At 42.4% G+C, this 17,297-nt stretch overlaps 2 pseudogenes; both read right to left on the bottom strand.

Annotated features, from left to right (window-relative positions):
- Nucleotides 1–8,157: 8,157 nt before the first annotated feature.
- LOC126288058 (5S ribosomal RNA) lies at nt 8,158–8,275 on the bottom strand (annotated as a pseudogene).
- A 6,939-nt stretch (nt 8,276–15,214) lies between these two features.
- LOC126290804 (5S ribosomal RNA) lies at nt 15,215–15,332 on the bottom strand (annotated as a pseudogene).
- Nucleotides 15,333–17,297: the final 1,965 nt, after the last annotated feature.

Raw genomic sequence — 17,297 nt, 5'->3', positions numbered from 1 at the left:
TTAAGAATCCATTTAACTCATAGAAACTAGAACTTGATTTAGATTATTTCCGATCTGAGATTTTTGGACTAATGAACCATGTGTAGATGAATATGAAGCTGAGTGCAGACTATCCAACACCAGATTCTGTGCATAGCCTCTGACTCTCTGTGACCTGTCTGTGGCATCTGCATAGCTTTGCTGCTGGAGTAATGAACTGTTGCTCGTCTTTTACTAAGTTCCACGTGGTTCCGTTACTTCGTTAATACAGAATTATGTTTTGTTACCAGTATTTCTTGTCCCCGCACACGAGTTCATTATGCTCAGTTCCTTTTTTGAAATTTGTAATTCAAATGTGATCATTATGGACTGTAATTTCATTTTGCCGTTTCAATGTCAGATCATGTATTTTAGCTGTTAGGTGCTTATCTCCATAATAAATAGTGAATATCAGTGGGAACAGCTTTACAAAACTTCCAATTCACCTCATATTTTTGTCTTCCGGAATATTATTTCCGCCCAGTAGGTAGTGACGAAGAGTTTTAAATTCAGTATAATAGTTAACAGAGGTTTTAAGAGCAAAGGCGTATCTGCGTGAAGTTAGCCCGAATTACTGAAAGCGTTCCAGTGCATGAACTAATGTGAGAGTTTTCTTTTCATTAATGTTCTGATCGGCCGGCATTCCAACAGAGTAGACGTGGGCAAGACATTACTACTTGAGTTCTTGATCCCTTCTATTGAGTCAGGACAAGTACTTAAGTCCATAAATGGCAACTTGCTTTTCTCCACACAACATAAAGTTCAGTCACATACATCAAGTTAATTCAGGCAAACTGAAAGGAGTAAATCATAGTTCGCGCTGAAATGTGTGTAGTACGATTATCAATGACACGGACAGCTTGTAAAAATACAATTAGCCCCACCTACTTTTAAACTGGTGGGCCACTTCTCGAGACATCACATAGGGTGTCCGGGTATGTAGTCTTGGTCATTCGTACAGATCTTTTTGAAATGCTCTATACAGGGTGATTCAAAAAGAATACCACAACTTTAAAAATGTGTATTTAATCAAAGAAACATAATATAACCTTCTGTTAAACATCATTACAAGGAGTATTTAAAAAGGTTTTTTTTTTCACTCAAAAACAAGTTCAGAGGTGTTCAATATGGCCCCCTCCAGACACTCGAGCAATATCAACCCGATACTCCAACTCGTTCCACACTCTCTGTAGCATATCAGGTGTAACAGTTTGGATAGCTGCTGTTATTTCTCGTTTCAAATCATCAATGGTGGCTGAGAGAGGTGGCCGAAACACCATATCCTTAACATACCCCCCATAAGAAAAAATCGCAGGGGGTAAGATCAGGGCTTCTTGGAGGCCAGTGATGAAGTGCTCTGTCACGGGCTGCCTGGCGGCCGATCCATCGCCTCGGGTAGTTGACGTTCAGGTAGTTACGGACAGATAAGCGCCAATGTGGTGGCGCTCCATCCTGCTGAAATATGAATTGTTGTGCTTCTTGTTCGAGCTCAGGGAACAGCCAGTTCTATAACATCTCCAGATACTGTAGTCGAGTTACAGTAGCACCTTCGTAGAAAAAGGGACCAAAAACTTTATTGGCTGAAATAGCACCGAAAACGTTCACCTTAGGTGAGTCACATTCATACTGAGTTGCTTCCCGCGGATTCTCAGTGCCCCATATACAGACATTGTGACGGTTGACTTTCCTGTTAGTGTGGAAAGTTGCTTCATCACTAAGCACAATCTTTGAAACGAAAGATTCATCTGTTTCCATTTCAGCAAGGATAAAATCACAGAAATCGATTCTTTTAATCTTATCAGCTGCAGACAGTGCTTGAACCAATTTCAGACGATAAGGTTTCACAACTAACCTTTTTCGTAGGACTCTCCATACAGTTGATTGTGGAATTTGCAGCTCTCTGCTAGCTCTGCGAGTCGATTTGCCTGGGCTGCGAACAAATGCTTGCTGGATGCGTGCTACATTTTCATCACCCGTTCTCGGCCGTCCAGAACTTTTCCCTTTGCACAAACACCCATTCTCTGTAAACTGTTTATACCAACGTTTAATACACCACCTATCAGGAGGTTTAACATCATACTTCGTTCGTAATGCACGTTGAACAACTGTCGTCGATTCACTTCTGCCGTACTCAATAACACAAAAAGCTTTCTGTTGAGCGGTCGCCATCTTAGCATCAACTGACGCTGACGCCTAGTCAACAGCGCCTCAAGCGAACAAATGTACAACTAAATGAAACTTTATAGCTCCCATAATTCGCCGACAGATAGTGCTTAGCTCTGCCTTTTGTCGTTGCAGAGTTTTAAATTCCTAAAGTTGTGGTATTCTTTTTGAATCACCCTGTATTTAGTGAGTTTGTAATACGTCATGTGTATTACATGAGGCCAACCACGGATGAAGGAAAACACTGTATTATTGTGCGTATTAGTGTTCCCCTACTGGACCGGCCGGTGTGGCCGAGCGGTTCTAGGCGCTACAGTCTGGAATCGCGCGACCGCTACGATCGCAGGTTCGAATCCTGCCTCGGGCATGGATGTGTTTGATGTCCTTAGGTTAGTTAGGTTTAAATAGTTCTAAGTTCTAGGGGACTGGTGACCTCAGAAGTTAAGTCCCATAGTGCTCAGAGCCATTTGAACCATTCTGTACCCCTACTTGAAATTGCTTGTCTGTCGCTTTTACTCTGTCAGCATGCTCCAGTTTGTCCTTTGGCACTAAACGATGTCGGCTGCTCTACAAAGGTGGTCCAAGTTGAGACCACCACTCTGCCGTCGTAAATTAGGCCTCTGAAGTTTCAGCAAACTCTTCGACTTGAGTGTTGGGATGATTCCAACAATAAGCCATACTGAATGAGATTTTCACTCTGCAGCGGAGTGTGCGCTGATATGAAACTTCCTGGCAGATTAAAACTGTGTGCCCGACCGAGACTCGAACTCGGGACCTTTGCTCTACCATCTGAGCTACCGAAGCACGACTCACGCCCGGTACTCACAGCTTTAATTCTGCCAGTATCCGTCTCCTACCTTCCAAACTTTAGAGAGGCTCACTACTCCTCCGCCATAACTTCTCAGTTGTGTCGGGGTTTCGTCTGCTGTGACCAGGATGCCGATGCGACGTTAGGCTGCGCTTCCTTCTTTCCATACTACAGACGCGGCAGGACCTCTGAGTCGAGCTATTGCCGCGCTTCACGACCCACTGGGAATATGCTCACTTTTGTTCGGATCAGAGACCAGGTCGTTCCCTTGATTTCATTCACTCCCATCTCGAGGGCTTCTTGACGTGGCTTTAGCAGTAGTAGTGAACCAAACACCTCCACCTGTCTCCTCCACCTGTTCCCACAGTGGGAACATAGCACTAAACCTTTTCTGACATTTCCCAGCCTGTAAATCTACTAGCGACGTGCATCAAAACGACGTAATTAAAGACGTCGGTCGTCTCCTGTCTTGATGTTATCAAGTGACGTGGCGCAGTGGCGGAAGCCATGGAATCGCATTCCAGAGGACCGAGGTTCCATCTCTCGTCTGGACAGCAATTAGGTAGAGTAGAGTTTAACTGCCTGCCGACGAAGAGGTAATTACAGACGAAGCACACATCACCACAAATGATTTTTTGAGTCATCAGCATAAATGAATTTTGTTTTGAGCCATCAGTCTTCTGATTGGTTAGATGTGACCAGCCACGATTTCCTCTCCTGTGCCAAATTTTTCATCTCGAAGTAGCTATTGCAAATTACTTTCTCAAATATTTGCTGGATGTGTTCGAATATCTTCCTATAAAGTTCTTACTCTCTGGAAGATATCCCCTCATGTCTTAACAGATGTCCTAGTGTAATATTTCTGGCTTTGCAGCCAAGTACAAGCAGCTCTCCTTAGAGCAGTTCAGAAGGCACCAGCGACAAGATGATGTAATGTGATGTGAGCTGCCAGAGACAGATGGTTTGTTTGGTACGGGTATCGTGAAAAAGACTGCCTAAATTGGGATCCTTCTCCGCGGTTGTTGTTGTTTTCGGTAGTTGCGCGCCAAAATGTTAAACTTCTGTTATTAATATTAGAATTTATTTGCGCTTCATATTAAAGCATCTCTCAATAGCATGCTATCATTCCATTATTTAATAAGTATTAATAACCAGCAGAATAATAAATAACTGCTAAATGAAAAGGTAGACGAAGCACTTCAGAGATCTTCGGTTCGCGCCTAATCTGGATGGCGAGCGAAGTGGTTCGGCTCTAAGATCAGAGCTGGTTCGGCTGTGTCGGAGAACAGATACGTTATCTGCCGAGATATCACTTAAGACTTAATTCGCAATGTCCAAATTGTAAACCAGAGCTGGACTGGCAGACTTGGAGGACACACATGTAGTCTATCGCGGTCGGCATCAGGTTAAGACTTTATTAGCAATGTGTCGTTATTTGGAAGCGTAGTTGAGAACAGTGTGATAGTAATTACGGAAATACACAGTTTACTATTTTGCTGGAGAATGGATATTATCTGTGACTCTAAGCACTGCAAGACCTAAGTCGAAACAAGGCCCCAGGAGTAGACAACATTCCATTAGAACTACTAACAGCCTTGGGAGAGCCAGTCCTGACCAAACTCTACCATCTGGTGAGCAAAATGTATGAAACAGGCGAAATACCCTCATACTTCAAGAAGAATATAATAATTCAAATCCCAAAGAAAGCAGGTGATGACAGATGTGAAAATTACCGAACTATCAGTTTAATAAGTCACGGCTGCAAAATACTAACGGGAATTCTTTACAGACGAATGGAAAAACTGGTAGAAGCCGACTTCGGGGAAGATCAGCTTGGATTCCATAGAAATTTTGGAACACGTGAGGCAATACTGGCCCTATGGCGTATCTTAAAAGATGGATTAAGAAAAGGCATACTTACGTTTCTAGCATTTGTAGACTTAGAGAAAGCTTTTGACAATGTTGACTGGAATACTCTCTTTTAAATTCTGAGGGTAGCAGGGGTAAAATATAGGGAGCGAAAGTCTATTTACAATTTGTACAGAAACCAGATAGCAGTTATAAGAGTCGAGGGGCATGAAAGGGAAGCAGTGGTTGGGAAGGGAGTGAAACATTGTTGTAGCCTCTTCCCGATGCTATTCAATCTGTATATTGAGCAAGCAGTAAAGGAAACAAAAGAAAAGATCAGAGTAGGTATTAAAATCCATGGAGAAGAATTAATTAGTCGAATTAAGTCGGGTGATGCTGAGGGAATTAGATTAGGAAATGAGACACTTACAGTAGTAAAGGAGTTTTGGTATTTGGGGAGCAAAATAACCGATGATGCTCGAAGTAGAGAGGATATAAAATGTACACTGGCAATGGCAAGGAAAGCGTTTCTGAAGAAGAGAAATTTGTTATCATCTAGTATAGATTTAAGTTTCAGGAAGTCGTTTCTGAAAGTGTTTGTATGGAGTGTAGCCATGTATGGAAGTGAAACATGGACGCCGACCGCGGTGGTGTAGCGGTTCTAGGCGCGCAGCCCGGAACCGCGCGATTGCTACGGTCGCAGGTTCGAATCCTGCCTCGCGCATGGATGTGTGTGATGTCCTTAGGTTAGTTAGTTTTAAGTAGTTCTAAGTTCTAGGGGACTGATGACCACAGATGTTAAGTCCCATAGTGCTCAGAACCATTTGAACCATTTTAAACACGAACGATAAGTAATTTGGACAAGAAGAGATTAGAAGCTTTCGAAATGTGGTGCTACAGAAGAATTCTGAAGATTAGATGAGTAGATCACATGACTAATGAGAAGGTGTTAAATAGAATTGAGGAGGAGTTTGTGGCACAACTTGACTAGAAGAAGGCATCTGTTGGTAGGACATGTTCTGAGGCATCAAGGGATCACCAATTTAGTATTGGAGGGCAGCGTGGAGGGTAAAAATCGTAGAGGAAGACCAAGACATGAATACACTAACCAGATTCAGAAGGATGTAGGCTGCAGTACGTACTGGTAGATGAAGCAGCTTGCACAGGATAGAGTAGCATGGAGAGCTGCATCAAACCAGTCTTAGGACTGAAGACCACTACAACATCAAATGTGACTCTAAAGTGGAATGTAATTGTGAAGTTGGTCGTTTTCTGCCAATAAAGAGCGAGTGACATCCCATATAAATAAACTAATTAAAATTTTAATTATTCACATAATATCAATTCCTCACTAAGAGTTTCTTACAGACTCAAGATAATGGATTCACGACTTACGTGCTGTTTTCTGCACGGGGTACAACAACTATAGGAGGCTGCAGGTTGGTAAACGTTCATTAGAACTGATGCATTCCACTCAGGGTGTTGGAAGCAAACTCGCACCTCGCGTCCACTGCAACCTTAGTGCAAAGGAGATCAGCGACACATCATCTGTGGTAACATAGATGAGGTATGAAGGACAGAAATTTGTGAGAGTAAGTGTATATCATCCTCTCTCTCCCTTTCTCTCTTTTTCAATTTGGCGTATTACCATCATATTCCTTCTTCATGGCAGTGTTTCCGCATGTTCCACTCCTCTCCGATTCTGAGGAGAACCTCCCCATGCCTTACCTTATCAGCCCACCTAATTTTCAACATTCGTCTGTAGCACCACATCTCAAATGCTTCGATTCTCTTCTGCTCCAGTTTTCCCACAGTCCATGTTTCACTACCGTACAATGCCGTGCTTTAAACACACATTCCAAAAAATTTGATCCTCAAATTAGGGTTTATGTTCGATACCAATAACCTTCTTATGCCCAGGAACGCCGTTTTTGTCAGTGCTACTGGGCTTTTCGTGCCCACCTTACTCCGTCCATCATCAGCGAATTTTATCACTGATATCCTATCGCCTTTAATTTTAATACCAGCCTTGTTCCTTTCTTTTATTTCCGTCACTGCTTCTTCGAGGTACAAATTGAACAGTAGTGGCGATAAACCGTGTACCTGTCTCACACCCTTTTTCAATCCTAGCACATCGTTCTTGCCCTTCCAGGCTTATTGTTCCCTCTTGGTTCTTCTACACATCGTATATTGTTCGTCTTTCCTTATAGCTAACCCCTATTTTTCTCAGAATGGCGAATGTCTTGCACCATTTTACATTATCGAAGGCTTTATGGAGGTCGACGGAAACCGTAGACGTGTCTTGACGTTTCTTCGCTCTAGTTTCCATTATCAGTTAAACGATTTAGTGAAACCTCTGTTTCTGTGGTTGAAGATCTTTTGAAACCTATTTCTACTTCTTCGTTTATTAGTTAATGCCATGGGTCACAGATCCTTTCCATGAATGCAAGTTCAGAATAGTAATTACTGCTCCACTTCGCTTGCTTCTTCTCCGTTCAATGACACAGATTTAGATTTTATTGTGGAATTCTTAGGTAACTACGGGCGATGTCGGAATCTTTGAATGGTTCCTTCGAGAAGGGCACGGCAGATTTATTGCTTTATATTGGTGAAATTCAAACATGGGCTCCGTTTCTAATGACTTTCTTGTCGACGGGACTTTAAACGTTAATTTGTCCTCCGTGCTTCCTTCCTCGTGATTCTCTTCCAGAGTCCTGTATTCTCTGCGTTGTGTTCTGCACTACCATAATCGCAGGCAAGAATCAGTTTTCGACGGCATTAGGCAGTGTGCCTCTCCTACATATGGATTTGAAATGTAAGCGTATCCATAAGGGGTAGTCAAACGAACACAAGACAGATGGAGAAAAGTAACTAAACTGTTTATTGTTTCAAAAGTAAACACCATAACTGATAATACATTTATTCCTCTCTGAGACAAGACGGTCAATGCTTTCATGGGAAAATGATTACGCATGCGTACGGAACCAGGCGGGCACCTCTTCGTCCGAAGCAAATCGACGGCCGCGAATGTCTTTCTTCAGGGCTCCAAAAATATCGAAATCGTGTGCCCCTTATAGATAACTCTTATATGTACTAGTAAACTAAAACTAAACTCCTCCTGAACAGGCCATGAAGGCCCAACGGTACTGACCGACCGCCGTGTCATCCTCAGATCATAGGCGTCACTGGATACGGATACGGAGGGGTTTGTGGTCGACAAACCGCTCTTCCGGCCGTATGTCAGTTTCCGAGACCGGAGCCGCTACTTCTCAATAAAGTAGCTCCTCAGTTTGCCTCACATTGGTTGAGTGCACCCCGCTTGCCAACAGCGCTCGGCAGATCGGCTGGTCACCCATCCAAGTGCTAACCCAGCCCGACAGCGCTTAACTTCGGTGATCTGACGGGAACCGGTGTTATGACTGCGGCAAGGCCGTTGGCGTGTGTACTAATATTCGCTTCAAATTAATGTCGATTTGGCATCAACACTCGACACAAAAATTGATACTATGACAAGGGCTTCTCTAGACACATCGTACTCCATGGCTCTCGCTGATACAGACACTGTTGCTTGTAAGCCACTGTCACAGTTCTCTGCCCGAAAATATTGCGGACTGTACTATTTTTGAGAGACTTTAACATCTAATAGTCTCATTATTAATACAGAATATTTACGGACAAGCAATATATGCTTGAGCCGACAGTTCCTTAAAATAAAAAAATAAAAATTATCACTTCTATTGTCCCACGTCCACTTTTTCCGGTATACATCCACACCAGTCGAATCCACAGTTGAATTAATCAGCAATATTTAGTGCGAGTGACTTATTCATACAGCAACATGGCTGGCTGCTCATATTCTGTTTATGTCTGACCGAGTCCTAGTCTTCGTAGCATCAAGATGGCCACCAGATCTATCCTTGTAGAGGTGGTATTCCACATATGTCCCGTGTCATATGAATAACGAGTCATTTATGTGAATATTTGTCTTGGTGCAATGACAAATACGGTGTGTTGCTGTGCTGCGTCCTTCTAAAAGGACAGAGAGGGTGTACAAAGTGTCAACCGGTTGTACAGGGCTGTATTACATCATGTATTAAGATCAGCTGTCACGCAGCTTGCCAAGAGGTTGGAAGCTATGGCCAGAGCAGAAAATGTTTCTATACAGCAGAATCTTTCAGTGCTGCAAACTGTAATTTGTATCGAGTTATGTCTCCCGTGTGACTTTGGCGATAAATTTATTTAGTATAGAAGTTACATTTCCAGAAACGAAAATTTTTATTTTCCTATAATCACGTTTCATCCTCAGTACGACTAACGCGTGCGTCTTCATTGCCAAGTAAACTGACAAAAGTTAATTTTTGTTATACTCACAAAACTGCTCTCTGTTCTGTCTGCCTCCACATACTGCGTGACTGAAATATCCTCTCCAATAATTTAATTGGTATTATCATAACGCAACTGGTACTCGTAGTAAATACTCATACAAATTCTAAGAATAGTCGATTTTCTGATATTCTCGGTGTTCAGTGTAGCCCATGATTACAATGTTCGAAAGTGACGTTAAGATCGGAAAATGACAAGCTGATAGCCGGCCGCGGTGGTCTCGCGGTTACGGTGCTCAGTCCGGAACCGCGCGACTGCTACGGTCGCAGCTTCGAATCCTGCCTCGGGCATGGATGTGTGTGATGTCCTTAAGTTAGTTAGGTTTAAATAGTTCTAAGTTCTAGGGGACTGATGACCACAGATGTTACGTCCCATAGTAGTCAGAGCCATTTGAACCATTTTTTGACAAGCTGATACCGACGGATACTGATATTTTTATCTCTACTGATCGCTAGATCTTCTGGTACATCTCTGGTCCTCATCTTTCCTGTCCCAGCGACAGCTGAAACAAATAGCTGGCGTGCAGGCTACTGCAGTTACGTCCATTCTGCTGTACTCATCATGCCGCGTCACATCAAGGGTAAAGTGCATAGCCTTCTCGTCTTAAAATCTTTCTTTTTATACTGGTACTAATATTATTATGATACATTATGCTAAAATTATTATGAGGCAATAAACAATATTTTATACTGGATTGTGATGAAAATTTAACTTAACTTTTCATAATAATTACAGCTACAAAACAAGAAATGTTGCATATTACTGTTAAGAAAATCATCGCAGTTCATATCAGCGCACACTCCACTGAAGAGTGAAAATCTCATTCTGGATCGCAGTTATTGTTTAACGTAGTTTTATTAAGCCAAAACTTGATACTTCCTGGCAGATTAAAACTGTGTGCCGGACCGAGACGCGAACTCGGCACCTTTTGTGGGAGACGAGGTACTGGCAGAACTGAAGCTGTGAGAACGGGTCATAATTCGTGCCTGGGTGGCTCAGATGGTAGAGCACTCGCCCGAGAAAGGCAAAGGTCCCGAGTTCGAGTCTCGGTGCGGCACACAGTTTTAATCTGTCAGGAATTGTCATATCAGCGCACACTCCACTGCAGAGTGAAATCACATTCTTGAAGCCAAAACTTGTTTCATTCTATACGAACAACCTCAGATTACCTGAAAATAAGACACAACCTAGCCGAATATATTTCTTATTGAAGCATAGGACCCATGAGTATTTTCGTGTAGAATGAAACCACTTTTGTCTTAACATTCGTGCACGTACGTGGTGGTTTTCTTAACATTCATATTAATCAGTTGTGGAAGAACAACATGATAAAAAAACGTGCATTGCTGTGTGAAAGTAAGCGATTTTTAACGTCACCTCAGTGTATCAATAGGCTACGAAATACTTGACCCTTGCTCAGTAGTGCCACTCACGTCAGGAATGACAGCTTCTGTTCGGAGTTGAAAAAAATTAGTTTCGTAAACGTCGTACGATTTCAGAAATTGACACACACGGTATTAGAACCAGCGACCTTTGCTTTTTTCTGTATGCTCTACTGACATAAAACTATTCAAAGCACGACACAAAAGCCGCTCTCACAGCTTACGCCAGTACTTGAATTATGACGTGTTAACAGGGCGAAGTCCATTGACTGTACTTTTGAAATGACTAAAAAAACTGCTTCCCATCTAGATAAATTGTGTGGCTTCAATTCAGACTGCTGTAACTGCTGCTGCTGTTATTCTTTGACATGTTTATTGCAATATTTTTTTTCTTTTAAGAATCCATTTAGACGTATTTTAAGGTACGTGATTGATTGACCACTTCACACTGAACACAGTTGTTTAAATACAAGTGTTAAAACTACTAAAACATAAAACTTAATGAAAAGGCCAGTAGTCTGCTGTAGTTGTATTTATTTAAGTGAATGAGAGAACCACACAACCGGTTTCGCAACTTTCGAGTCTCATTTTCTGGTGTATATGAATACTATGTCATATGATATAGAGAGTTGTTACAGAATGCCGCAGAGCATTCATTACACAAAGTTCTCAGCCTTCCTGAACTGATAAAAACTACTATCAGTGATGAATGTCCAGTCTGTGCTAAAATCACCAACTGTCATCACTTTACCGATTAAAATATGTTTCTGCGGAATTATGCTAAGCAACAGATGATAAATACAGCTACAGTGGACTAATGGACTTTTCATTCAGTTTTATATTTTAACACCTAACTTCAAACAACTGTTAGTCAGTCATGTGGAACTATTTTGCGTATGTTTGCCCTAGTTTTAAAATTATCTTCATTTTAATATGTTTATAGTGCATAGACGTCATACTTTTTTATCTGATTTCTTTTTCATTCAGAAGTGATTAAATATATTTTTCGAACGACGGCGAAATGCATGTGAAGCAGATTATCTCTTACATTTTTGCGGGTGTCTAACAATATTCAAGAAGTAATAATAACAACATAATGGACTAAACATTAACAGTGGTTTTTAACCTTGACATTAAATCAGGGATTTTACAAACAGTGATTTAACGATGTTCTTGCACTCTCCTACACTAAGATCATGTGCTGCAGCCGTGTTGTTCTTGCTATCAATAACTTGGTAGAAAATCTCTTTTTCTCCTCTGTGGGCAATATATGACAATACTTGCTGAAATCCCGCTACTTTCTTGGTTTCGATTGGGACACCGCTTTCAGGATATTCTAATGTATTAGGAAAAGCTGCATCATTTATATTATTAGGTCGTGCAAGGTTAAATGTATGACATACAGGGCTCTGTATGTAAGGTGAAACCGTGACCCATCCTTTCAGATCTGAAGAGTATTTTCAAGTAAATTCCATATAGTCACAATGCTTAAATGTAACTTGCTCAGATCAGTCCAATGTTAAAAGGACCAAAGTACTAGACTTAAGTCTTACTGAGTGAATCTTGATATTGGTAAGGGATTGGTAGGAGGAAAGTCTATTTAACACTAACCTATGTACGAGGCCTATTCAGAAATGGAAAGCACAGTAAGTTCAAAAATGTTTTATTTGCAACATTAGCTACACCTTCGAGCCACATCTGCCAATTCTGTACACTGGTCTGCTGCTCGATTTCTGTGCCAGTATGTTGTCTTCATAACCAGCAACTCATGTGAGCAGAGATGAAAATTAGAGAGAGCCAAGTGCAGGTTGTACAGTGGGTGATCAAACACTTACCACCGAAAACGCTACAAGAGCGTCCTCATTGCCACTGCAGTGTGTGGCCGTGAAGTGTCAGAAAGAGGGAAAAGCGTGACAGTTTCGTTGTGTGGGCTGTATAAAATCAGGCGAAATCGGTCACCGACACTCATACTTGGTGGGAGATATTGCTATCTAGGCATCTTTACGTGCTTACCGTGAGATCAGAACTGAAAAGAATGACATGATGCGATCTACTTCATCGGATTTTCACTGTGGTTTCCACTTCGCGATCGATCAGACCTTACTTTTCGAATAGCCCTCGTATTTGTGTGCCAAGATCCTGGCAACATACTTTACCAAAAATAGGCAGAATTAGACTTCAACACTTTTAACAAATCATGATTCACTTCTTCTCTTACTTTAAAAACTCCCAGAAGAGGCTGGCCACTGTGGCAGAGCGGTTCTAGTCGCTTCAGTCTGGAACCGCGCTGCTGCTACAGTCGCAGATTCGAATCCTGCCTCAGGCGTGGATGTGTGTGATATCCTCAGTTTAGTTAAGTTTAAGTAGTTCTAAGTCTAGGGCACTGGTGACCTTAGATGTTAAGTTCCATAGTGCTTAGAGCCATTTGAACGATTTGAACTCCCAGAAGAAAGGGTAAAGCAGAAATCAAGAAGACGCCATGGAAATCACATTTTTGTGTTTTTTATGCTTATGGTACGTCAAGTTCCTAACACAAGTATCAATCGCCCGAAGTAAGTCGAAGTAACACTCAGAAATTCTCAAAGAAATTGACTTTGAAGTTTTCCGAGTACCCTTAATACCCTAGAGCAAGGACGTATTTTGATGGACTGTTTAATACTTTATCTTCTGGAACTGTTTTCAAATGAACTTTTGCTTTATAATTTTCTTTGACACTATTTTCTCTGTTTTGAGTTATGTTACTAGGGAGAACTCTCGCCATTGTGGCATCCATTATTTATTTCACCTTAATTTACTACTTCACTTTGGTTATACAGTTTAAGTCGTACATGGAAACAAACATGTGAAAGTGCCTAGCATCGAATTTTATTTGCCGTATGAGAGACGATTCCAGGAAGTTATGGCTTATGTGCCAGCGGCGACGAAGGCAACAATGGCGCTTAAGGCGGCCCTGTAAGGGGAGGATGGACGGCTATTAAACAGTCTTTTATAAAAGATCAAGAACCAACATTTACAAAGAAAACTGGATCCTTAGTGTAAAAAGCAATTAAAAAAAGAAGGATGACTATTATATATCTGGTAATTGGCAAATATTTGGTCAGTTTTAAATGTAAACGGTGCAGGAAACGACACTCGAACCAGCGATTACCAGTCTCTAGGGCTACGGACTTCTGTTTAAAAAGCTGCATTGACTGGGAACCGAAGCTGTGACTCCTATACGACAGGCCAAATAATCTCACTGCCTGTCAAGACTTTACTTTAGCGTATTACAGATGGCCGGGAAACTCCAAAGCCTATTTCTCAGGAATTTGTGAGAGTTGCTTCGAACTACTTTGGCAATTTAAGATTTGAGTTCTGAACTTACTATATCATGAATATAACAGAAAATTACAAAGATGCGATGACCATGTTGTCTGCTTGTAGTACAGTTGCTGGAAGATACTCACTTTAGCACAGTTTTAGTCTCCGAGGAAGTTTCAGATCAGCGAGTTCTCCATAGTAGAATGTAAATTCATTCCGGGAGAAGCACACGAGTTGTAAGTAACTAAGTAAGTTGTTGTTGTTGTGGTCTTCAGTCCTGAGACTGATTTGATGCAGCTCTCCATGCTACTCTATCCTGTGCAAGCTTCTTCATCTCCCAGTACCTACTGCAACCTCCATATCTTTAATAAAATTCATCCAAATGTTAGTACGTTTGGATCATTCATTTTTGAACTGGTGTTACCTTGAAATCGAATGTGCATACGGAAATCAGTGTATTTATGTCTGAATGGTCGGACGTGGGACAACCTGATTGCTCAATCTCTCCCAATAGCGTACCAAAGGTGTCAACTAGGTGAGATAAATTCATGTCAGTTTCACGATCAATGACGAAAGACAAATGGTTCTGGGTTCAGTTACTGCTGTTCAGTATCCATTAAATGCTTTGACTTTCTTCTGAAACTGAATTAATATGCCTGTCTGTTTGGTGCAGCAGGATGAGGGTTCGATTTGTTAAGACCGCTTTCCGGAAAAAGGAGTTGCAGGTTGATGGTCCCCCTGTCGTATCGCTGGGTACGCTCTTGATTTCTTCCTCTACTCGAGATGTGGAATTATGAAATGTATTACTTAGTTATTTAGTTCGCAGCTAATCTGCACGATTTTTATCGTAATGGTATGGAATGATTAGTTTACAGGTTAGGTTTAGGCAATACGTTTGGGAGAGTGGCAACATGCCGACCTTTCACAGATCGAGGTTGAAGCTCTTTTGTCCGTGTTTCTTACAGATAGATTTGTTTTTGGTGGCCGTAAGCCTTGAGCGGTTATGTTCTTCTCAAGGCGGACCCCCTCCAAAAAGAAATCAGTTTATAGGTTATTAAACAGCAAACTTTAATTTGAGGAGAATGAACATATTAGAATGTAATACTAGCCAAATACTCCGTCTTCAGGCCACGAGTGGCCTACCGGGACCACCCGACCGCCGTGTCATCCTCAGGGAGGATACGGATAAGAGGTGCGTGGGCACAACACACCGCTCTCTCGGTCGGTATGATGGTATTCTTGACCGAAGCCGCCACTATGCGGTCGAGCAACTCCTCAATTGGCATCATGAGACTGAGTGCACCCCGAAAAATGGCAACAGCGCATGGCGGCCTGGATGGTCACCCATCCAAGTGCCGACCACGTCCGACAGCGCTTAATTTCGGTGATCTCACGGGAACCGGTGTAGCCACTGCGGCAAGGCCGTTGCCTAATACTACCCAAGTTACTAATAATACTCTTTATTCTTCTTTTGTCTACTCATGCTCCGAGTTTATAATTAAAAATTCTTCTACAGCATAAGATTTATCCGGACGAAATAATTGTAAGGTAAATTTCAAATTTTCCTTGCCAGTTGTTAGTTATTGTGCCTATGATCAAACATTTTTGTGGCAGCCTGCATTAAAATTGTAAATAATAGCAAGTAGAGAATGGAAACACCGCGCCCCTGAACCTCTAATGGTGGTTAGGCATTGATTTTGTATCTACAGAGTAAGGAAAGCGTTAAACCATTGCACAATTCATTGCTTAGTACTTCGCGATTAACTGGACAGACATCTAAGCGTTACGCAAGCATTACAAAGAAGTTCCGTTTCGTTATGAGATTTCCGATCGAGGAAAGGTGACCAAAAGGTCTTAGAAAGAGACAGACTACATTCAGACCGTACAATACATCGTAACCAACATTGTGCTCTTACCATTGGTTCTATTGTCTCTTTTCTGCCGTCAAGGAAAACTAGTGCTTTGCGAGAAGAGATCACCTGATTAGCTATGCCCTTGAGGTTGTGACACAACGAGAAGGTCATTTTTTAAAGAAGCGACGGAAATAATGAAGAGTAATACCCGCTCAGGGTGCACTAGCGGTAGTAAATAAATCTTTAGAATGCCGAAGGCCGCCGTTCCTTTCTCTTCCGACGCGCGTGAGACAGCGAGGCCGCAGCCCCATAAAGGTGACAGCCCAATATGAGCCGCTAGAAGAGACGCAGGCACCGCCGCTAATGGAGCACGGTATCCGACAATTGCGCCTCCACGCGCCAGTGTTCAAAGTGCCAACAATGAAAACATGGAATTCCCATAAACTTTACCAATCATCGTTAAAAGTTTTATGTGGGAGCAATAACACATTGCCGTCGAACGGCCTACGGCAGATTTGCGGCGAATGAAAACGAAGTAAGCCGTGGCAAGGCGAAGAGCGCGGACAAACAACCGCGCGCCGGGTTTTGTGGCTTCCTGCGCCGTGGGCAAGCTTATTTAACATACGTGTACTAGCGGACGCCGGCTGAATGTCGCGCGAGCGCACCGTGACTGCCGCGTTGTTGTGAGAGGATAAAGCACCGTTCTACTTGAAGTCATTAGACGCGGTCTGTGTCCGACACAAAGAGTGCATTCACGCAGGAATGCTAAGAGGCGTGGGAATGAAAAGGCCACGCCGCGTATGCTCCGCGGAGCAAAAACTCGCCACGCCGCCATAATGGCGCTGCTCGGCGTTAACGCCGTCCGTCGCTGTGCACCCATACTGCGTATGTCAATTACGAACAGGCTGGGCCCTCTATACATCGTACTGCAGGAAATCATGTACTACTGCCAGTACGAAAACTGGTGCAAGTCTCAGAATTTACAATTTAGACAAAGAGAAGCTGAACTGTCTGTATAATACCACCATAATCTAAATGCTCTTAACTTAAATCTTCTATCAAGACATTATCAGAAGTTACTGATGTACCAAAGGGCAAGAAGACTTAAAGAGCATCACTCGATAAATGCCTGGTTGATGCAGTTCTTCATGCTGCATCTGCATCTATATCTACATACATACTCCGCAGTCCACCATACGGTGCGTGGCGGAGGGTACCTCGTACCACAACTAGCACCTTCCCTCCCTGTTCCACTCCCAAACAGAACGAGGGAAAAATGACTGCCTATATGCCTCTGTACGAGCCCTAATCTCTCTTATCTCACCTTTGTGGTCTTTCGGCGAAATATAAGTAGGCGGCAGTAAAATTGTACTGCAGTCAGCCTCAAATGCTGGTTCTCTAAATTTCCTCAGTAGCTATTCACGAAAAGAACACCTCCTTTCCTCTAGACTCCCACCCGAGTTCCTGAAGCATTTCCGTAACACTCGCGTGATGATCAAACCTACAAGTAACAAATCAGCAGCCCGCCTCTTAATTGCTTCT

The sequence above is a fragment of the Schistocerca gregaria genome, chromosome 1, assembly GCF_023897955.1.
Source record: "Schistocerca gregaria isolate iqSchGreg1 chromosome 1, iqSchGreg1.2, whole genome shotgun sequence".
NCBI classification, from domain to species: domain Eukaryota; kingdom Metazoa; phylum Arthropoda; class Insecta; order Orthoptera; family Acrididae; genus Schistocerca; species Schistocerca gregaria.
This window is presented reverse-complemented; position numbering and strand designations above follow the sequence as displayed.